This window comes from Notamacropus eugenii, chromosome 5, assembly GCF_028372415.1.
Source record: "Notamacropus eugenii isolate mMacEug1 chromosome 5, mMacEug1.pri_v2, whole genome shotgun sequence".
NCBI classification, from domain to species: Eukaryota; Metazoa; Chordata; class Mammalia; order Diprotodontia; family Macropodidae; genus Notamacropus; species Notamacropus eugenii.
In genome coordinates this window covers 352,422,600-352,441,196 of record NC_092876.1, presented here as the reverse complement: position 1 = coordinate 352,441,196, position 18,597 = coordinate 352,422,600, and the positions used below count along the sequence as shown (strand labels likewise).

The following is an 18,597-nucleotide window of genomic DNA, read 5'->3' as shown; positions in this document are numbered from 1 at the left end:
CTACAATGAGGTATAGAAGTGTGGCTTCTCACTTATTGTGTGAAAGTACATAGTTAAGTGTTTTGGATACAACAAACAGTTCTGTTCTTCAACAACTTTACTTTCTACCTATGGGGGTGAAGAAGGGTGAGGGGGATGGGAGTGTTGTGGTGAAAAGGGAGATATAACTCATGCATAGAAGAATAAATACAAGATAAATTGAGGAGTCACAGAATAGCAAAAAAACCCCAACTGAACCACAGAAAAGTTCCCACAAAGGAAGAACCTAGGGATTCTAATTGGTGGGGGATGAAGAAGAGGTGAATATTTACCCCATGGATGATAGCATGTGAAAAGACATAGAGGAAGCAGATAGATGTCAAGTGTGGGGAAGCTACGTAGGCTAGTTCACCTGGAACATAGATTGCATGAAGGAGTGATGTACAATAAACTTGGTGAAGCATATGAAGACAAACTAGCCATGATGAATTTGAGGTAATGGTGGGAGATCCAAGTGCAGATGCCCAACAAATGGTAAAGTTGCAAATAAGCAAATTTAAGCTTAATATTGGCTAAATCTTCATGCTAATGAGTTATTCATAAATGAAATGGCTACCCTCTCCTTGGAGATCTTCAAGGAAAGGCTGAATAACTTGTGAAGTATGTTGTCGTGGGTATTCTTTTTAGAAGTGGCTTACACTAGATGTCTGATAAGTTCTCTCAACTCTAAATTTCTGTGAGTCAGTGATATGAGCTCAGGGAGATATTATGAAGATTCTGGATAGATAGATAAACTTGGGAGTGATTTGTACAGAAATGAACATTGTGCCCATGAAAGATTATATTAATACTAAATGGGGAAGTATACAAAGAAAACAGAAAAGGGCCCAAGATAGAGCCTTGGAGGCTTAGCAAGCATTAGATAGATGATGAACTAGCAAAGAATACTGAGAAAAAGTAATAGGCAGGTAGGATATGATGCAAAAGAGAGAAGTGTCACAGCTGCTAAGGAAGGAAAGAAACAAGCATTTACTAAGTACCTATTATGTTCCAGATACCGTGTTAAGTACTTTATAAATATTTTCTTATTTGAACCTCCTAATAACCTTAACAACCTGGGGAGATAGGTACTATTATTGATTCCATTTTAGAGTTGAGAAAACTGAAGGAAAGATTAAGTTACCTGTCCAAGGCTATACAGCTATTAAGCATCTGACACTGAATTTCAACGTGGGTCTTCCTGACTCCAGACCCAGCATTCTATCCATTGTACTAAGTTGCCTCTAAAAAGGCAAAGAGAGGTAATAATATTTTCTTAAACCACATAAAATGGGTGTATGAATCAATTTCTATGTACTATAGAAGTGTACTTCACTACTAAACATAATCAAGTATACATAAAATTTCTTTCTTGATTTTGAATGGGAAGTTTTCTTCCTTTCTCTTCCCAGAAAACATTAACTCTTTAATCTCTTTAGGATTATAATAGTATCATGGCAAGAATAGTGATCAGGAGACCCACTATTCTTGTTTCCTTTTCTGAAACATTCTAGTTTCCTTTTCTGATACCAGCTGGTTCTATGACCTTGGCAAATGATTTTACTTTTCTGGCTCTCAGTACCTTTATCTGTGAAAAAAAAAAAAGGCATTAGATTAGATGATCTCTAAGGTTCCTACCAGCTTAAATGTTCTGTTATTCTATGAAATCCCAATTTTCTAGTGGTTAAAAATTCTCCCACAAACACCTTCATTCTCTATTTTTTAAATAATGAGCAGTGGAAATTGTTTGTAGGCAGTCACTTATAAGTGGGGCAAATGGCATTTAGTGAAGTCCCCGTCCTCCCTCTGTCATTGGTGCTCTTTGAGAATGAAAGAAGAACAACAATGAAGAAATTTTAATCTGAGATGATCTTTCCACCAAATCCAGGATTTCTGCCGATATAAGCGCTAAGGCTGTATCTGCTGTCAGACTCTTACAGCTTTCTTAGGTGTTTCTATAGAATCCATTCACTTGCCAAACATTTGTAGATATTCTTGCCAGAGAGTTCTTTACAAAACTAACACTGAATGGTAACTGATGCCATTGTGAAAAGAGAATATGATGGAACAAATTGGTCTCAACTTTGAATTTTCTGGCCTTTGTTAATTTATGTTGCAATCTTATATTTATTTAAAACATAACTCTGCTCATTTAATGACCTTATTTGTGGTTTAGTGGTTGTCATTTTCTTTAAACAATACTGAAAAAAAGTCATTTTATGGAAGGTTACTAATCATGTGATATTTACCTGACAATAATATCTATTATTTAACCAGGAATAAATATGTATAGTCGTTTTAGTTCCTTTAAAACTCACAGAGCAGGCCTATTTTCTGGCTTCCTTTTTAAAGTACATTACATTCCTCATACACTCTAATAGCACTAGTGTATCAGGTACATTTGTCCACAGACAAATTTTATAATATGAATTATAATATATGCCTATCCCATTTCTTGAATATTTATCAGTTATTCTGAAAATCATATTTTTCTCAATAGGCAGGAATGGTTTCAGAGAATTAATATTGTGTAATTAAGTCTTAAGGACATTTGCATGCCTCAAAAAAACATTATGAAAATTCCAAAGATAAGCTTGTACCAGAGGAAAAATGTTTGAACTACAATTCTGAGTTGTCTTCTTGACTTTTATTCTGAAATGCTTTTTAAAGCTCAATTTATTGAAACTTATCAATAGCTTCCCAAATTTGGAACATTTGGAAATCTACCAAATGTTTTGTTTCTGTTGTTCAGTTCAGTTGTGTCTGATCCTTCATAACCTCCATCGGGGTTTTCTTGTCAAAGATAATGGAATGGTTTCCCATTTCCTTTTCCACGACTTGCCTAGGGGGTCACAGAGCTAGTAAGCGTCTGAGGCCAGATTTAAACTCAGGTCTTCCTGACTCCATATCTAGCATTGTGCCACCTCCTATACCTACCAAATGCTTATTAGTCTGTACCAAACAGTCCCGATTCAGGGGAAAAATTAACCTATCCTGAATGTCAAAAACAAAATCAGACCTGTTATTATCCAGGGACCATAGAGTAAAACCAGAGGTAGTGTCATTGTTTGCATGAACTTATGTCTCTCTGGTTTTACTCAAGGGCCATAAATTCTCCAACTGACTCAATACCTCCAATGTCAGTGCTTCAAGAACTATGTAGCCATAAATGAATTATTCTTGAAGTAATTGATTTAATGCAATAAAAGAAAGTATTGAAGTCCTCTGACTTCATTTCCAAAAGCTAAACAGAATCAGTATTGTGTAACTATTGCTCAATGTGGCAACTAGATTTAGCAGTCACAAGTCTGTAAGACAGGAGAGCCAAAAAACATTTGATCAACTATTGGAAATAGTACTATCCTTGAATTTTAAAAAAAAATGACTTTCTCATGGCCACACAAAAACTAGTGGTCATAAGCATGAATTTTATCTGTATTAAAAATATAGTCTGTCCTAAAAAGAAATTATTTCCTGAGTGATATTTTTGAACCTGGAGTTATTTTCCAGGCACTTACAGGTAAAAGAAAAAGTGTCAAAAATATCTAGTCTTCTAAATTCATATAAAAAAGGTCAAAACCAAAGCTTTTTTCCAGTATGAAAAGTGAATGACGTTTATGGAAAAAAATGCAACTTGGAACAACTTCATGCCAAATTTACTATTAACCCATAACAAACTTTTAATCCCTTGAATATGGACAGTGGTATAAATAGAAGCATTACTTAAAGAAAAGTTTAGGAATTATTATTTTATTTAAGGCCACTAATAGGAAGAAGGAAAGGAGATGAAGCAATTAGGACTCACATGAAAATTGCAAAATAAAATTTGAGTTGTACGGGGAGATTTTCTTTGGGGAGAGGGAAGGAAATACAGAATCATGGAAGCTCAGAACTGAAAAGGCATTCCTAAAAAGTGACCTGGTCCAAGTCATATCTGAATAGGAATGTCTCTAAATTAATTTTGAGGTTAATATAACTTTACCAATAAATACAACAAATCATTTAAATATAATTTAATATTCTTTTATGGCTAGTTAGTGATGATAATGACAATAACTAAAATTTATATAGGACTTTATGGCTGACAAAGTGCTATATAAATATTATCTCATTTGAGCCTCACAACCACTCTGGGAAGTAGCGGCCATTATTCTCCCCCTTCTCAGATGGGGTCATATAGGTAGTAAGCAACTACCTAACTGCCACAATTAAGGAACAAGATAAAGTAAGAAAGGAAATGAAAGAAAAAGATGGAAAAAAGAGAGGGGGAAGAGGAAGGAGAAAAGAAATAAAGTTAACAACAAACAGACCCAAAGAAGAAAAGACAACTAGAAACGCCAAAGAAGCTGGGGGGGGGGAGGGGGGTGAAACCAAGATGGCAGAGTCAAGATGGTAGAGTAGAAGGATGGACCTGTAAAAACTCTCCCCCATAGCCCATAAAATACCTGTAAAAAATGACTCTAAACAAATTCTAGAGCAGCCAAAGGCACAAGACAACAACAAAGAGATTTCCAGCCCAAGACAGCCTGGAAGGCCAACAGGAAAGGTCTATTGCACTGGGCATGGAGCAGGGTGGAGCCTAGCCTCGGCCACATGGCACAGCAGGGACAGGACCAGAGCAGGCCTCAGGGGGCAGAATCCCTGGTAGTAGCTGTGGTTCCTAGACTGCTCAATCCACAAACACCAAAGTCAGCTTCAAAGGTCAGTGAGAAAGCTCGTTCACCTGGGTGAGAATGGAACACAATCTGGCCCCACCAGCAGCAGCCACTGCAGTGGCAGTGCCCATTTTTGGAGCCCTCAGCCTAAAAACCCTGGGGGAATTGAGCTGCTGATCTGGATTTCAGCCCTGAGTGGTGGTCTTGGGGTGAGGAAAAGTGCTTATGTGGTGGAGCTGGTGGAGGCTCTGGAGAGGGAATTCCACTCCCAGATCCTGGGTAGAAAAGCTTGAGGTATCTCCCATACCAGAGTACAGGCCACGATAGGAGTAAACTCCTCTCCCTTGATTGTGCCATCTTGCAGGAACTGCAAACTTACAGGTCCCTAGAGTATACCCGCCTCTTGACAAAGGACTCAAAAGTCAAGTAACTGGCTGGGAAAATGCCCAAAAAAGAGGGAAAAAAAATAAGATTATAGAAGGTTACTTTCTTGGTGAACAGGTATTTTCTTCCATCCTTTCAGTTTAGGAAGAACTATGCATACCATTAGAGGAAGACATAAAAGTCAAGGTTTCTGCATCCAAAACCTCCAAAATAAATATACAATGGTGTTAGGCCACGGAAGAGCTCAAAAAGGATTTTGAAAATCAAGTAAGAGAGGAGAGGAAAAATTAGGAAGAGAAATGAGAGCGATGCAAGAATATCATGAAAAGCGGGTCAACAGCTTGCTAAAGGAGACCCAAAAAATGCTGAATAAAATAACACCCTTAAAAACTGACTAGCCCAAATGGCAAAAGAGGTCCAAAAAGCCAATGAGGAGAAGAATGCATTAAAATGCAGAATCAGTCAAATGGAAAAGGAGGTTCAAAAGCTCACTGAAGAAAATAGTTCTTTAAAAATTAGAATGGAGCAGATGGAAGCTAATGACTTTATGAGAAACCAAGAAATTACAAAACAAAACTAAAAGAATGAAAAAATAGAAGACAATGTGAAATATCTCATTGGAAAAACAACTGAACTGGAAAATAGATTCAGGAGGGACAATTTAAAAATTATGGGACTACCTGAAACCATGGTCAAAAAAAGAACCTAGACATCATCTTTCATGAAATTATCAAGGAAAATTGCCCTGATATTCTAGAACCATGGAGTAAAATAAATACTGAAAGAATCCACCAATCGCCTCCTGAAAGAGATCCGAAAAAAAAACTCTTAGGAATATTGCAGCCAAATTCCAGAGTTCCCAGGTCAAGGAGAAAATATTGCAAGCAACTAGAAAGAAACAATTTGAGTACTGTGGAAATACAATCAGTATAACACAAGATCTATCAGCTTCTACATTAAGGGATCAAAGGGCTTGGAATATGATATTCCAGAAGTCAAAGGTATTACAATTAAAATCAAGAATCACTTACCTAGCAAAACTGAGTATAATACTTCAGGGGAAAAAAATGGTAATTCAATGAAATAGAGGACTTTCAAGCATACTTGATGAAAAGATCAAGCTGAATAGAAAATCTGACTTTCAAACACAAGAGTCAAGAGAAGCATAAAAAGGTAAACAGGAAAGAGAAATCCTAAGGGACTTACTAAAGTTGAACATTTTACATTCCTTTTGTAACTCTTGAAACTTTTCTCATTATTTGGGTAGTTGGAGGGATTATACACACACACACACACACACATATATGTATGTATATATATATATATATATATATATATATATATATAGACAGAGGGCCAGGGTGAATTGAATAGGAAGGGATGATATCCAAAAAAATAAAATTAAGGGGTGAGAGAGGAATATATTGGGAGGAGAAAGGGAGAAATGGAATGGGGCAAACTATCTCTCATAAAAGAGTCAAGAAAAAGCTTTTTCAATGGAGGGGAAAAGGGGAAGGTGAGGGGGAAAAATTGAAGCTTGCTCTCATCACATTTGGCTTAAGGAGGGAATAACATGCACACTCAATTTGGTATGAAAATCTATCATGCTACAGGAAAGCAGGGGAGAAGGGGATAAGTGAGGTGGGGGGATAATAGAAGGGAGGGCTAATGGGAGGAGGGAGTAATTAAAAGTAAATATTTTTGGGGAGGGACAAGGTCAAAAGAGAGAATAGAATTAAGGGGGGGCAGGATAGGATGGAGGGAAACAGTCTTACACAACATGACTATTATGGGTCATTTGCAAAGTTACACATATATAGTTTAAATTGATTTTCTTGTCTTCTCAGTGGGGATGGGTGGGGAGGGAGGAAGGAAGAAAAGTTGTAACTCAAAATTTTAGGAAGGAATGTTGAGAATTGTTCTTGCATGCAACTGGGAAATAATAAATACAGGTAATGGGGTATAGAAGTGTATCTTACCCTACAAGAAAAGAGAGAAGATGGGGATAAGGGAAGGGAGGGGTATGATAGAAGGTAGGGCAGGTTGGGGGAATGGGTAATCAGAATGCATGGTGTTTTGGAGTGGGGGGAGGGGAGAGATAGGGAGAAAATTTGGAACTCAAAATCTTGTGGATAAGTAAATAAACATTAAAAAAGAAATGACAAAGAAAAGAAAAAAGTAATGAGAAAGAAAATGAAGGAAAAGAATGCAATGCAAGAGAGAATGATGAAGATTTACTATATGACTCTTATTTACTTTGGTTCACTTGAGTTGTAGGTATTATCCAGTGAAATGTTAAGTACCTAATTAAGTACCATTTCAAATTGGAGGCAGCTATATAGTACAGTGGATAGAGAGCTGGATCTAGAGTTAGTAAGTCACTTAACTGCTGCCTGCCTCAGTTTCCTCATCTGTAAAATGAGGATAAAAACGGCATCTGCTTTCCAGGTTGTTATAAGGATAAAATGAGAAAACATGTATAAAGTGTGCTGCACACCTTAAAATGACATATGAATGCTAACAATTATCATTACTGTTGTTATCCTGTCTCACTTGTTCTTTACCCTTAAACTTTCAGGAGCTCTAATAACTGGAGGCATCAACATATTGCATGCTGGGGGTAGGGGAGGGGAAAAGAAACAACAGTTTATCCCATTGATCTCAACAATATACAGAGAAGTATTTATTAAGTGCCTAATCTGTGCCAGTGGCTGGGGAAACAAATATGAAAAATGCCACCATCTTTAATTTCAAAGAGCTAACATTCTAACCAATAAAACTTAAAATAATATTTAGCCCACAGGTCAGAAGCTCCTCACACCTGGTATAAACAAAGACCAATAATTCCATCACAACATATAACCAGACAAATATGTTGATAAATTTCAACTGAATTCCAGGGAGGTAGAGAGAGAGAGAGAGAGAAGATGAGGGAGAAATGTGCATCTTTAAATTACTTTCACGAATTTAAATTAATATTCAGGTTCTGTACTATAGTTACATCAAAGTTATTAATCAAAGTTCAATCAGAGGACTCAATGGGTTTCAGTTAGTGGATAAAATCGGTGTTACATCAGTCATATGTGGACTGAGGAAATGAGAACAAGCTAGAAAAAGTTTCGATCCAAAAGAAAAGGACCATAAATTCCACTGAAAGGATACCCTGACTACAAAGAAAGCCTCTATTGCCAGAAGGAGAGTCCCTAAGTCAGATGCCTTCTTTCCCTGTATACCAATTCAATCCTGACATTGTCATATTCCATGAGCAGTGCCAAGCCTAAAGAGGTAAGAGAGGACATAAGATCTTAGGAGTATGAAGGTTGTGATGATCAGGGCCCAAAGGCTGGAGAAAAAGTAAAGCTGGAACCCCCATACTAGCTTCAAGGTCTGGCCATGACTAGGGAATCAGCATCTGCCAAAAGGAATTAACAGCTGGTTACCATGTTCAGACAGGGAGCCATCAGGTCAATGTTTCTGTTAAGTCTTTCATGTGAATCCAAAAGGGAAGAACAAGGGGTTACTAGATCAATAAATTTCAAGAGCTAAGGAATAAAGATTGAAGCCAGAAAGGAGTGTGGGTCTTTTATTGTAATAGACCTGGCTTCCTGGTAGTTTTATCTCTGAAAGAGTTTAGGAACTGACTAGACCAAAAAGTATCTTTTGTCCAAAGTCACCACTGAAGTCACTCACTTCAAACAGATCTCAGCCCAGACTTCCCAGACTACTTTTCCAGTTGGAGACATCTCCATCCCTATGGGCTCCTCCTCCAAATGGAGAGTTTTTTCAGAGGAAGTACCCAAGCCAGCCAGGCTTATGTCAAAATCTTTGACTGAACTCATTATATTTCCCCAAAACCCTCCACTCTTGCTAACTCCCCAATTACCACTAAGGGTGCCACCATTTTCCCAGTCACCCAGGGTTGCAACCTAGGTGTAAGTGTTATCCTTGACTCTTCACCCTCAGTTTCACACCTCGAATCTAATCAGTTGACAAGATCAGGCATTTCTGTCTTTATAACATCTCTTGCATAAGCTCAAAGGTTATCTTAAATACATGCTTATTGTGTGATGCTGGGCAATTTGTTTCACTACTGCCTGCTTCAGTCTCCTCATCTGTAAAATGGTGATAATAATAACACTTTTGTTGTGAGGATCAAATGAGAAAATATTTGTAAAGCACTCAGCAAGGTGCCTGGAACATAGTGGGGGGCTTCATAAATGCTTGTTTCTTTCCTTCTTGGCATTTGGAAAACATTGTGGGGTAGTTGAAAGAACACTGGATTTAGAATCAAGAAATAGCTGGGTTTGACTCCTGACACTGATAAGGAGCTTTGGTTGTTATCTAATCTAATCCCATCATTTTATAGACCAGTAAATGGATGCCTGGAAAGGGTAAATGATAAATCCAAGGTCATACAGGCAGGAGGCAGAGTGGGAATCCAAACTCAGGTGTATGTACCTCTGGAGACAGAGCTGATATCTTGCACAGTAAGACCTCTGTGTCAAGAGCTGATCTATCAGGGTGATTTCGGTCCTACTCAAGATTCTCAGCCCTTCTTCTTCTGTTTGTAAGATGTGATGGTGGCACAGAGGACAGAACCTGGGCTTGGAGTCAGGAGTTCAAATCCCACCCCAGATACTCATTAACTGTGTGTTCCTGGGCAAGTCACTTATAACCTGTATGTCTCAGTTTCCTCATCTGTAAAATGGAGATAAAATTAGCATCTACCTCCCAGGGTTGTTGTGAGGATCAAATGAGATGATATTTGTAAAGTGCTTAGCATAGTGCCTAACACATAGTGGGCACTATATAAATGTTAACTGTTATTATTATGGGTGTGTACCTTTGAGGAGTCTGTGGAAAGAATCTGATTCTCCGTTCCTAATTTTTTTCCATCTCCTTAACCTGTGAATGGAAATCAACCAATAACAAAGCAAAAAAGAAAGTAAACAAGAATGAAGGAGTGCATATGCCAAATGACAAAAGAACTGTAATAAGGAATGACTGATTTAATTTGACTTCTCTACTATCCTTAACCCCTCAACTTCTTCTTCTCCTTCTTTAAAATGGGAATAATGTAACCTCCCTCCAGACTACTTCACACAAATATTGCAAGGATAATTGAAATAATATATGTTAAATACTCTGAGCATCTCAGAATTCAAATGCTATGTAAATTCAGAGTATTATTATAATTGCCTCTGCACCTCAGGTGAGAGATACTATACTTCCTGTGAGGTTTTTGTTTGTTTGTTTTTAATTCATTTTCTTTCAATGAGAAATCAGACTGAACTCGGGCAAACTCTGAACATCAAACATTTTATACAGATGCAGAACATGACTTGTGGAAGAAGAGATAAGGTTTTCCTTTTGTAAAGAAATGTAAAGGAAAATGTGCAACTGAAGAAAGGAGAAGAACCAGTAATATAGCAAATGTATATGTCACCTTCGTTCACAGGTCCATTAATGTGAAATGTTGACTTAAGCACTAAGTCAGAGATCAGGTACCCTAACTAGTTTCTAATTTTATTTTATCTATCTTGTAGCAAGCTTAGTTAAATCAGGGTTATATTTAAGAGCAAAATATTGTGCTTAGTAGCAAAATACTGTGCTATATCTGTTACTCAAGGATAATTGAAAGCTTCAGTACTTTCCAACTACCCTCCAAAACACCTCTCCTACATTTGTAATTACATCCTAATTTTGAAATTGACTGAAAAATATTACTGAGTGCCTATTATTTGCAAATATTTGTGCTACTGGTGGCCCAATACATTGAAAGGAGTACTAAATCTCTCAAATCGAGCCTCAGACACTCATTAGCTGCATGACCCTGAGCAGGTCACCGCATTTATGTCTGTCTCCATTTCCTCCCTTGTAAAATGAGCATAATAACATCATCTGCATCCTAAGGTTGTTGTCAAGATGAAACGAAAGACTGCAAAGCACTTTGCAAAGCTTAAGATATTATATGAATGCTAGATACTATTATATGACATATTCCTTTTCCTCAAGAAAGGGAATAGCTATTTGTATGAAAATAACTATAATATAGGGAGGTATGGGTTAAAAGTCATTACAAATGATATAGTCAGTAAGTACTATAGGGGTTTAGAGAAGGGAGAGGTCATTTCTGACTTGATTCATCAGGAAAAAGCTTCATGGAGGAAGTGATATTTAATTTTGCCAGTCACAAAGTTAATTAGGAAGATTAATAACAGCTTTCCAGTCTACACTGTTACAATATCTTTTCAGAATAAAAATTTAAATTTCTTTCCTACCCCTCAAATACAAGCTAACATGGACTTTTATCTAGGTATCACATAGATATTTCTCAAAATGATGGGGGGAAAACCACTTTTAACCTTGCAGGATACAACTGACTTTCAACATCTAAAAACAAGCATTTCATTAGCACAGAAAAAGCCTTAAGAAGACCCCTGCCTTCTTCAACACACAAAAATGTTAAGTATCTTCTCTATTAGAGCACTGTGCTAGGCACTGGGAGAGATGGAAAGTTTATAGAGACCAGGGTTCCTGCCTTCATGGAATGCAGAGCTAGCACATAAACATTTATTAAACATTTGCTATGGTTTAATTACTGAAGAAAGGACAAAGATAAATAAGACGTGGCCCCTGTCCTCAGGGGGCTTGCCACCTAGCTGGAGGCCTTTCCAGAGCTTCCATGATTTGTTCAGGCTAACATGATTCCAATCCCACAAACACCTTTGAATCACATCCTTAATGTTTCTCAGCTAATCCTGACTATATACCTAACAAAATGAAACTGATTGCAAATTCAATAACTGAAAGTGTCAAGTTATCTCCTAGATGATGAAATATTTGGGGGCAATTATTATGTAGATATTTACATGTGAGTATATGATGGGGTGCTTGGGCCCCAATTCTAAAATCACATTTCTTTTTAAAAATCACATTTCTCCCTAGCCTCAAAATACTTTCTCAGGCAGTTTCTCCCCAGCCTAAGGACATAACCTGTCCCCGCAATATTATTATCTCCCTTCCTGCTACAGCAGCTAGCTGCACCTATAGAATTTATTAGTCTAAACTAACTGTGTACTGGCTGAATGGGCTGTGCACTGGGTCATAACGACATTTACTACTCACTGACCAATCATATGTATCCTAGATTTAGACAGACACATACTCCCTTACATTTATCTTGTCTAACAAGACATTAATGAGAGCAACCTGTTATTTCTGAACCATCCCTGACTTTTGGTTGACTTGGTGATGTTTCAGGCCTAAAATCACACCCCAGGTAGCACCTCCCCCCTCCTTGGGCTATTTCCTGATGAACTTTAGGTACAATACCTGTACAGTAGATACCAAAAGTGCATATTCCTTTAAGAATTGATCACTGCTTAACCATTCCCTAATCCCACCCCCAAACACCTAATTAGCATATTCGGCACGTTTTACTGTGGAATATCCCATATAAACTTTACTTATACCCTACAAAGGTTGCAGGTTCCCTAAGAACTCTTGCCCGATGAAAAGTGTAATAAATCTTTACCTTGACCTCAGTAATGCTTGAGTCCATGTGTTCCTTCCAGACAGCCTGTCCCTGGTACCCTGGTCTTTGTGGGGGTCTCACCACCCCACCTTCCAGCCCTCATCATATATATCTATAATGAGTCACAAAGGACTTATAAAATGTATACAGCACTTGCTTATAAGTACTTATAAAGGACTGATAAAATATATAAAGCTCAAAGTTTAATGGATGAGAAAATACAAACAATACATATAAATAAGACATATACTGAGTAAATTGCAGGTGATTTCAGAGAAGGGGCAGTAGCTTTAAGAGGGGCTTCTTGAAGAAGGTGGAATCATACCATCATAAAAGTAGATATATAAGTTGTTACATTTCTTTAAAAATGCGCTTTGTTCCTTTGTAGTCATTTCTACAGTAAAAACAGTGTTATCCCACACTTTACCAACAGGAATAGAGCTGGCATTTCGGATATCCCCTAGTAAAACCTTCAGTCTGAAAGGCATCTCACCTACCAAGTGTTAACACACTTTGAAAGAGTCCTGATAAAAATACAAAGTTAAGGCTGTCTCTTGATGATTTTAGCTGAGAACAAACCTAAGGTAAAAATAAAACCTTTCCTCAAAACTTCACACTAGGATAAAAAAAATCTTCAAAAGTATGAGAAATAACAAACATTTCTGAGCAGTGTATGAGCCATATAAGAAAGGCAGTTTCAGTCCTTTATAGTTACATCTTGTGGTGGTGGTACTTTGTGGGCTTATTTTTTTGGAGTGAACTGATATTATCAGCATGATCACCCACCTTATTTGCCAGACTTGGTTCCAAAGGAGTTTTGGTTGTTTCCAAAAATCAAAGCCACTTTCAAAGAAAGAGATTTTTCACCACTGAAGATATTCAAAAGAATGTGCTGCAGGGCCTTGAAGGCAATTCCCAAAAAGTTGTTCCAAGAATGTTCTGAGCAACATTGTTCAAATAAATACATAGCCACCAGATGTAACTACTTTGAAGAGGACAACACTCATTTGGAGTTATAAGTGATGGCATGCATCTTTGAAAAAAAAATTCCCATTACTTTATATCACAAAAAGCCAATGCAACCATTATTTCCACTTCCACGATATGAAATTGAAGAATTTAAAATACATATGTTCCTGGAATAAAGTTTGATATTCTCTATTAATTAATTTTTCATTTATTCTTAACTACTGTATTCAGTTTTTTTGTATCATTTAAAGATAAGGTATTTCAACCCTACATACTTACCTTATTTTTTTTAAAAAATGGTTACTTCAAAAAATTTTTGGCTTGTTTCTTGTGTGTGGCTCTGAATGGAATTTTTTTTTCTATGGGACTCCTCAATGGAAAGCAGGTTTCTTCACAATGGACTAATTGTACTATTAAAAACATGAACTCGTAGATTCTCTGGAGCCTTAGTGTTTTAGGGGTTGCCTACATATACTAAAGTTGGAAATGTACAAATGAATACAGTGTGCCAACACATAGTGAGCAATCTTTGAATCACTTATATTGTGCAGAAAATGTCTTAAGATTTCTCTCTTAAGAATGAACAAGATTAAGAATTCGCAGGAATAGGTATAAAAGCACACTTACATTCACACATGTGAGGGACTGTGGTATAGTCAAAAGGTCACTGAATATGGAGTCAGGAGACCAAGGTTTCAATCCAGATGGCTCTGACACTTTCTAGTCAAAGGACTATATGAAAAACTCATTTAAATTTTTTAGCCTCAGGTTCATCATCTGTAAAATAGCAATAAAAACACTTGCCTCACTGGGTTGAAGTGAAGCAATGATGCCTAATTTATTTATTATATGTACATATAAATATGTAATAACAAAATTATTACAACTGACAGCCATAATCCAAGGCATAGAGCATCAGGCTGGAGTGAGGAAAATCTGAGTTCAAATTTGACTCCAACACTGTCTGTGTGACTCTGGGAAAGTCACTTAATCTCTATTTTGTCTCAGTTTCTTCAACTGTAAAATGGGGGTATAACAGCACCTACCTCCTATGGTTGTTGTAAGGATTAAGTGAGACAATATTTGTAAAGTACTTAGCATAGGACCCTGGTACAAAGCAGATGCTTAATAAATGTTTGTTTCTATATTCCTTCCTTCCTGTCTCACTTTATTTGAAAGACATATAAAAAGATACTACATGAATCAAATTGTATTTAAAAAGTGTACTCCTACCTCACTTCTAAATCTTACATCAAAGCAAATCAAGTCTATTTAAAGTGGTATTAGTCTGCAGTCATACCTGGTCAGATTCTCACTTTATAGGACTCAAACGGGAATCTCTGAAATTTTTAAAAGTAAAGGATCTAGCCTAGGAAGGCTAAATGATTGGAACTTGATGGAAACTTCTTCCAAAGAAAAGCAAGTTCTAAAATCATCACAGCCTCATTGTGACAAACCTATTTTGATCTGAAAAGCCATGTTTTCAAAATGGTTTCTTTCCTCCTATTATTTTTAATTAGAGATGAGGTGAAGTGGTAGGAGAGAAGGCACAACTCAGAAAAATGTTTGAATTGTATATTGATAAAGGTACACACATTACTTCAGGCAAAATGTACCCACTTTTAAGGAATTCCTGTTTGAAAACACAAAGGCTTTTAATCTGTGTTAGAAGATTTCACAAGTTCAGATTTAATTTAAAAAAACTGAACATTCACTTTCACTCAAAAACATTCTGGCTTATTTAGGTATGAAGGGGATTTTATTTCATAGGAGAAAATAGGAGAGCTTTTTATTTTAGTAAGAATATTTGATGAGACAATATACACAAGGTAAATTTTTTAAAGGGCATCTTAACTCTACTGCTTTTAAAAAGCAGACATGATGAATATGTGTACATATATGAATACCAATGTATGCATGAATCTGCATGTAGACATATCAAATACCCATGCACAGAAAAAGATTTTAATAAATACAATCAAGCTAAGTCACTAAATTCACTCCAATCCCCTCCCCCCCCCACCTTGTAGTTAACTCACAAACAGGATGATACAATTTAACATATTCAAATCTGTCTTTGGTGAATTGCTTTAAAAATTCCTTTACTCAAAGTTAAGAACTGTAGCTGCCATCAACTAGCTTGGGTCATTAATTTATCTAAATCTGTCTAGACCTGACTGCAGTGTTCTCATTATGTGTATCTGAATTCATTATCATTTGCAAAGATTTGAAACCTTGCTCTTGGTGGGCTCTTGGAAACTGCTTTCATGTCATTTAACTAAATATTTTGAAATGGTTTTTAGAACAGTGAATCCAAATTGAAATCCTGTTGATTGGCTGTTGTTAGTATCATATTTTAGTGATGCCCAGATGTAGTTGTTAAAACTCCCTTCCCCCATCACGTATACTTAAAATTATTTTTAGTTTGTAAAAGCAATGAAATACTACAAACAGCATTATTACATGAAGGCTTTTTGCATGCATCAGATGACTGGAGACACTTGGCCTTCAGTCTTTCTCTTCAAAATACACTTGGGGAGTGAAACTAATCCTGCTGCAGAGATATTCCTGCCGAATGCCTTGCTATTTAACTGTTATAGTAAAATACAAATATTTCATTTCCCAATCATGCTTCTTGCTTACTGCATATACAGTTTTAAAACCCTTTACTGTCAACTGGGCTGCTTTGCTTTGACTTTGCCTGACTTCTTGTTGAGTTGCGTTTTTTTTTTCTTTTCTGTTTGGTGTGCTGCCCTAATTATTTCTAACTTCCTTTAGCATTTTCTTTCTCGCTCTCATCTGCTGTTTTTTTTTTTTTTCCCCTTTATTTATCGTCTCATTGCCACCTTTTCAGAGCTTTGTATTCATTCAGGATTCTCTCTTCACAGTTTTATATAACCACATTGACTCCTGCTGTCGATCTGGATGTTTGGACTTTGCTAGGGAAAGCATGCGTTCTATTGCCATAAATGTGCCTCAAACATCTCCCACCTGCATTTAGCAGACACCCGGACTATATTTCTGCATTCTTTCAAATTCCCTTTACACCCTCAGTACATTAATTTTGTAATATAACCTCTATGTGAAACAAATGTTCCCGGCACACCAAAGAATAAAAGAAAAAATGTTCTTAGATGTCCTTCATTTTTTACATGTGTAATGTTATCAAAAAAGACCATTTCAGTTTTCTGCACAATCTAACGAAGGCTTGTTGTTATTGTGCCTACAATAGGAATAGCTGCTGCTTTAAGAACTTAAAAAAAAAACAACCAGATATGCTAGGCAATAAATGTTTCATCATGTCCCATTTAGACAATTTAGTTCACTAAATGTCAGACACTTAATTTTCATTTTGTTTACAAAAACTCTCATTTTGTTTGTCACAAAATTCTTGATCTTAAATTTAATAGATATAATTTTGTATATCTATGTATATATGTAAATATTATATATGTGTGTACAGATACATACATATTTACATATTCACATTCATTCCTGGTTGGGCAACAGCCTATTTTAGTTCAAAATTAATCTATCTAAATGAAAGAACATTCCATGAAAGACAGGGACAAATTTCAACTGCAGTCTGAAAAGCTCGGGACAACAAAGGAGCAGAAAAAAATCTGGACTTTTATTTTTCCCCCTGGCAGTAGTTAAAGAATGTTAGTCAAGGTGGGTGGAGCCCAAATGAATTTGGGCAACTGCTTAGGTCCAGTTAAGCATTTAATTTGACCTCAGCTACAAAGGGCAAAAAATCTCACAATCTGGAGAGGGAAAAAAGTTAAGATTATATTAAAATTGTTGAGCATACTTCCAAAGGAGATCAATTGCCTTTATAATAGTCTCAGAACACAATGTTCTCTAACAGCAGATCTGATATGAAGAGCCAAAAAATGGAAAACATTCGCTACCAATTTACTGCAGTCACCCATAAACTATTACAAGAACATTATGTATTGGGGTTCAAGCCAGCAAGCTATTAAAGCAAACTGTCCCGGTGTCTTTATTTTACTGTAATGCTACCGAAGCATTAATAAGTCCCTAGGGAATTTATTGATGTTGAAATTGCCTCCTCCTGTAATCAAACGTTTGAAATTTTCAGCTTCTTTTAGGTGGGCTCTGTGCCCTTTTTTCCTTTCTGCTGGTCATTCTACCTCCACAAATACTATCTTGTTTTCTTATTTGTCTAGCCCAGCTTTTGCATTTAACTTGGAAACACATCAAGCTAACTGATGCTAATTGCGATAGTTAATTAGTGTCCTGATATTCAACATTCTTGTCCCCCTTCCATTTCATGGACAGAAAGAAGAATAGAATTGGCAAGTTTTGTTTGGGGTTTTCTTTTGTTTTTACTTTGCTAGGATAAGTAAATAACATCAATGAAATCACTCTCCTTTGCCTTATGTTTACTCTCACTTGTTGAGAAACTTCTAAATTCAAAATTCTTTCTCATTTACAGAACAGTAATGATAATGAGCAGAAAATGACAAAAAGTACTACTTTTAACTCACCAATCAAATTTTCCCTTGATGGTTTGCATTTTACAGGAAACTTTCTACTTATTCCATTAATAGCTCATATTAATCAGTCAGTCAACAAGCATTTATTAAGTACTTTCCATGCACCAGAAACCATGCAAAAAGTAATTGGGCATACAGAGTAAGGCAAAAACAGTCCTTGACTTCAAGAAGCTCGCATTTTAATGGGGGATATAACATATAACATAAACTAGGTATATAAAACATATAGACAAGAATGGAAAGATGGAAACATGACAGGGGAAGGCATTAGTAGCTGAAAGGACTGAAGAAAGGTTTTCTAGAAAAGGTCCAATTTGAGCTGTATTTTGAAAGCAGCTTAGGAAACCAAAGGGGGAGGTGGGGGTGGGAGGCGGCGGGGGTGGGGGTGGGAGGCGGCGGGAGTGGGGATGGGAGGGAAGAAGATCATTACAAGCATGGAAGAAAACCAGTTCAAAGATATGGAAAAAGCAGATGGCATGTTCAAGAACTACAAGTAGGTCAATGTAGACTGATA

General features: G+C 36.6%; 1 protein-coding gene across 40 annotated transcripts in view; it reads right to left on the bottom strand.

Moving 5' to 3' along the window:
• The window catches only part of ZBTB20 (zinc finger and BTB domain containing 20), a 1,002,935-nt gene that overhangs the window by 826,930 nt on the left and 157,408 nt on the right, over window positions 1–18,597 (bottom strand). For 2 of the 40 annotated variants that reach the window (XM_072616743.1, XM_072616775.1), the window contains exon 1: window positions 14,191–18,426. The exons of the other annotated variants lie outside the window; for them this stretch is intronic. The gene's annotated coding sequence lies outside the window, so the exon portion shown is untranslated. Of the gene's footprint in view, window positions 1–14,190; window positions 18,427–18,597 lie in introns of those variants that run through there. 40 annotated transcript variants of the gene reach the window in all.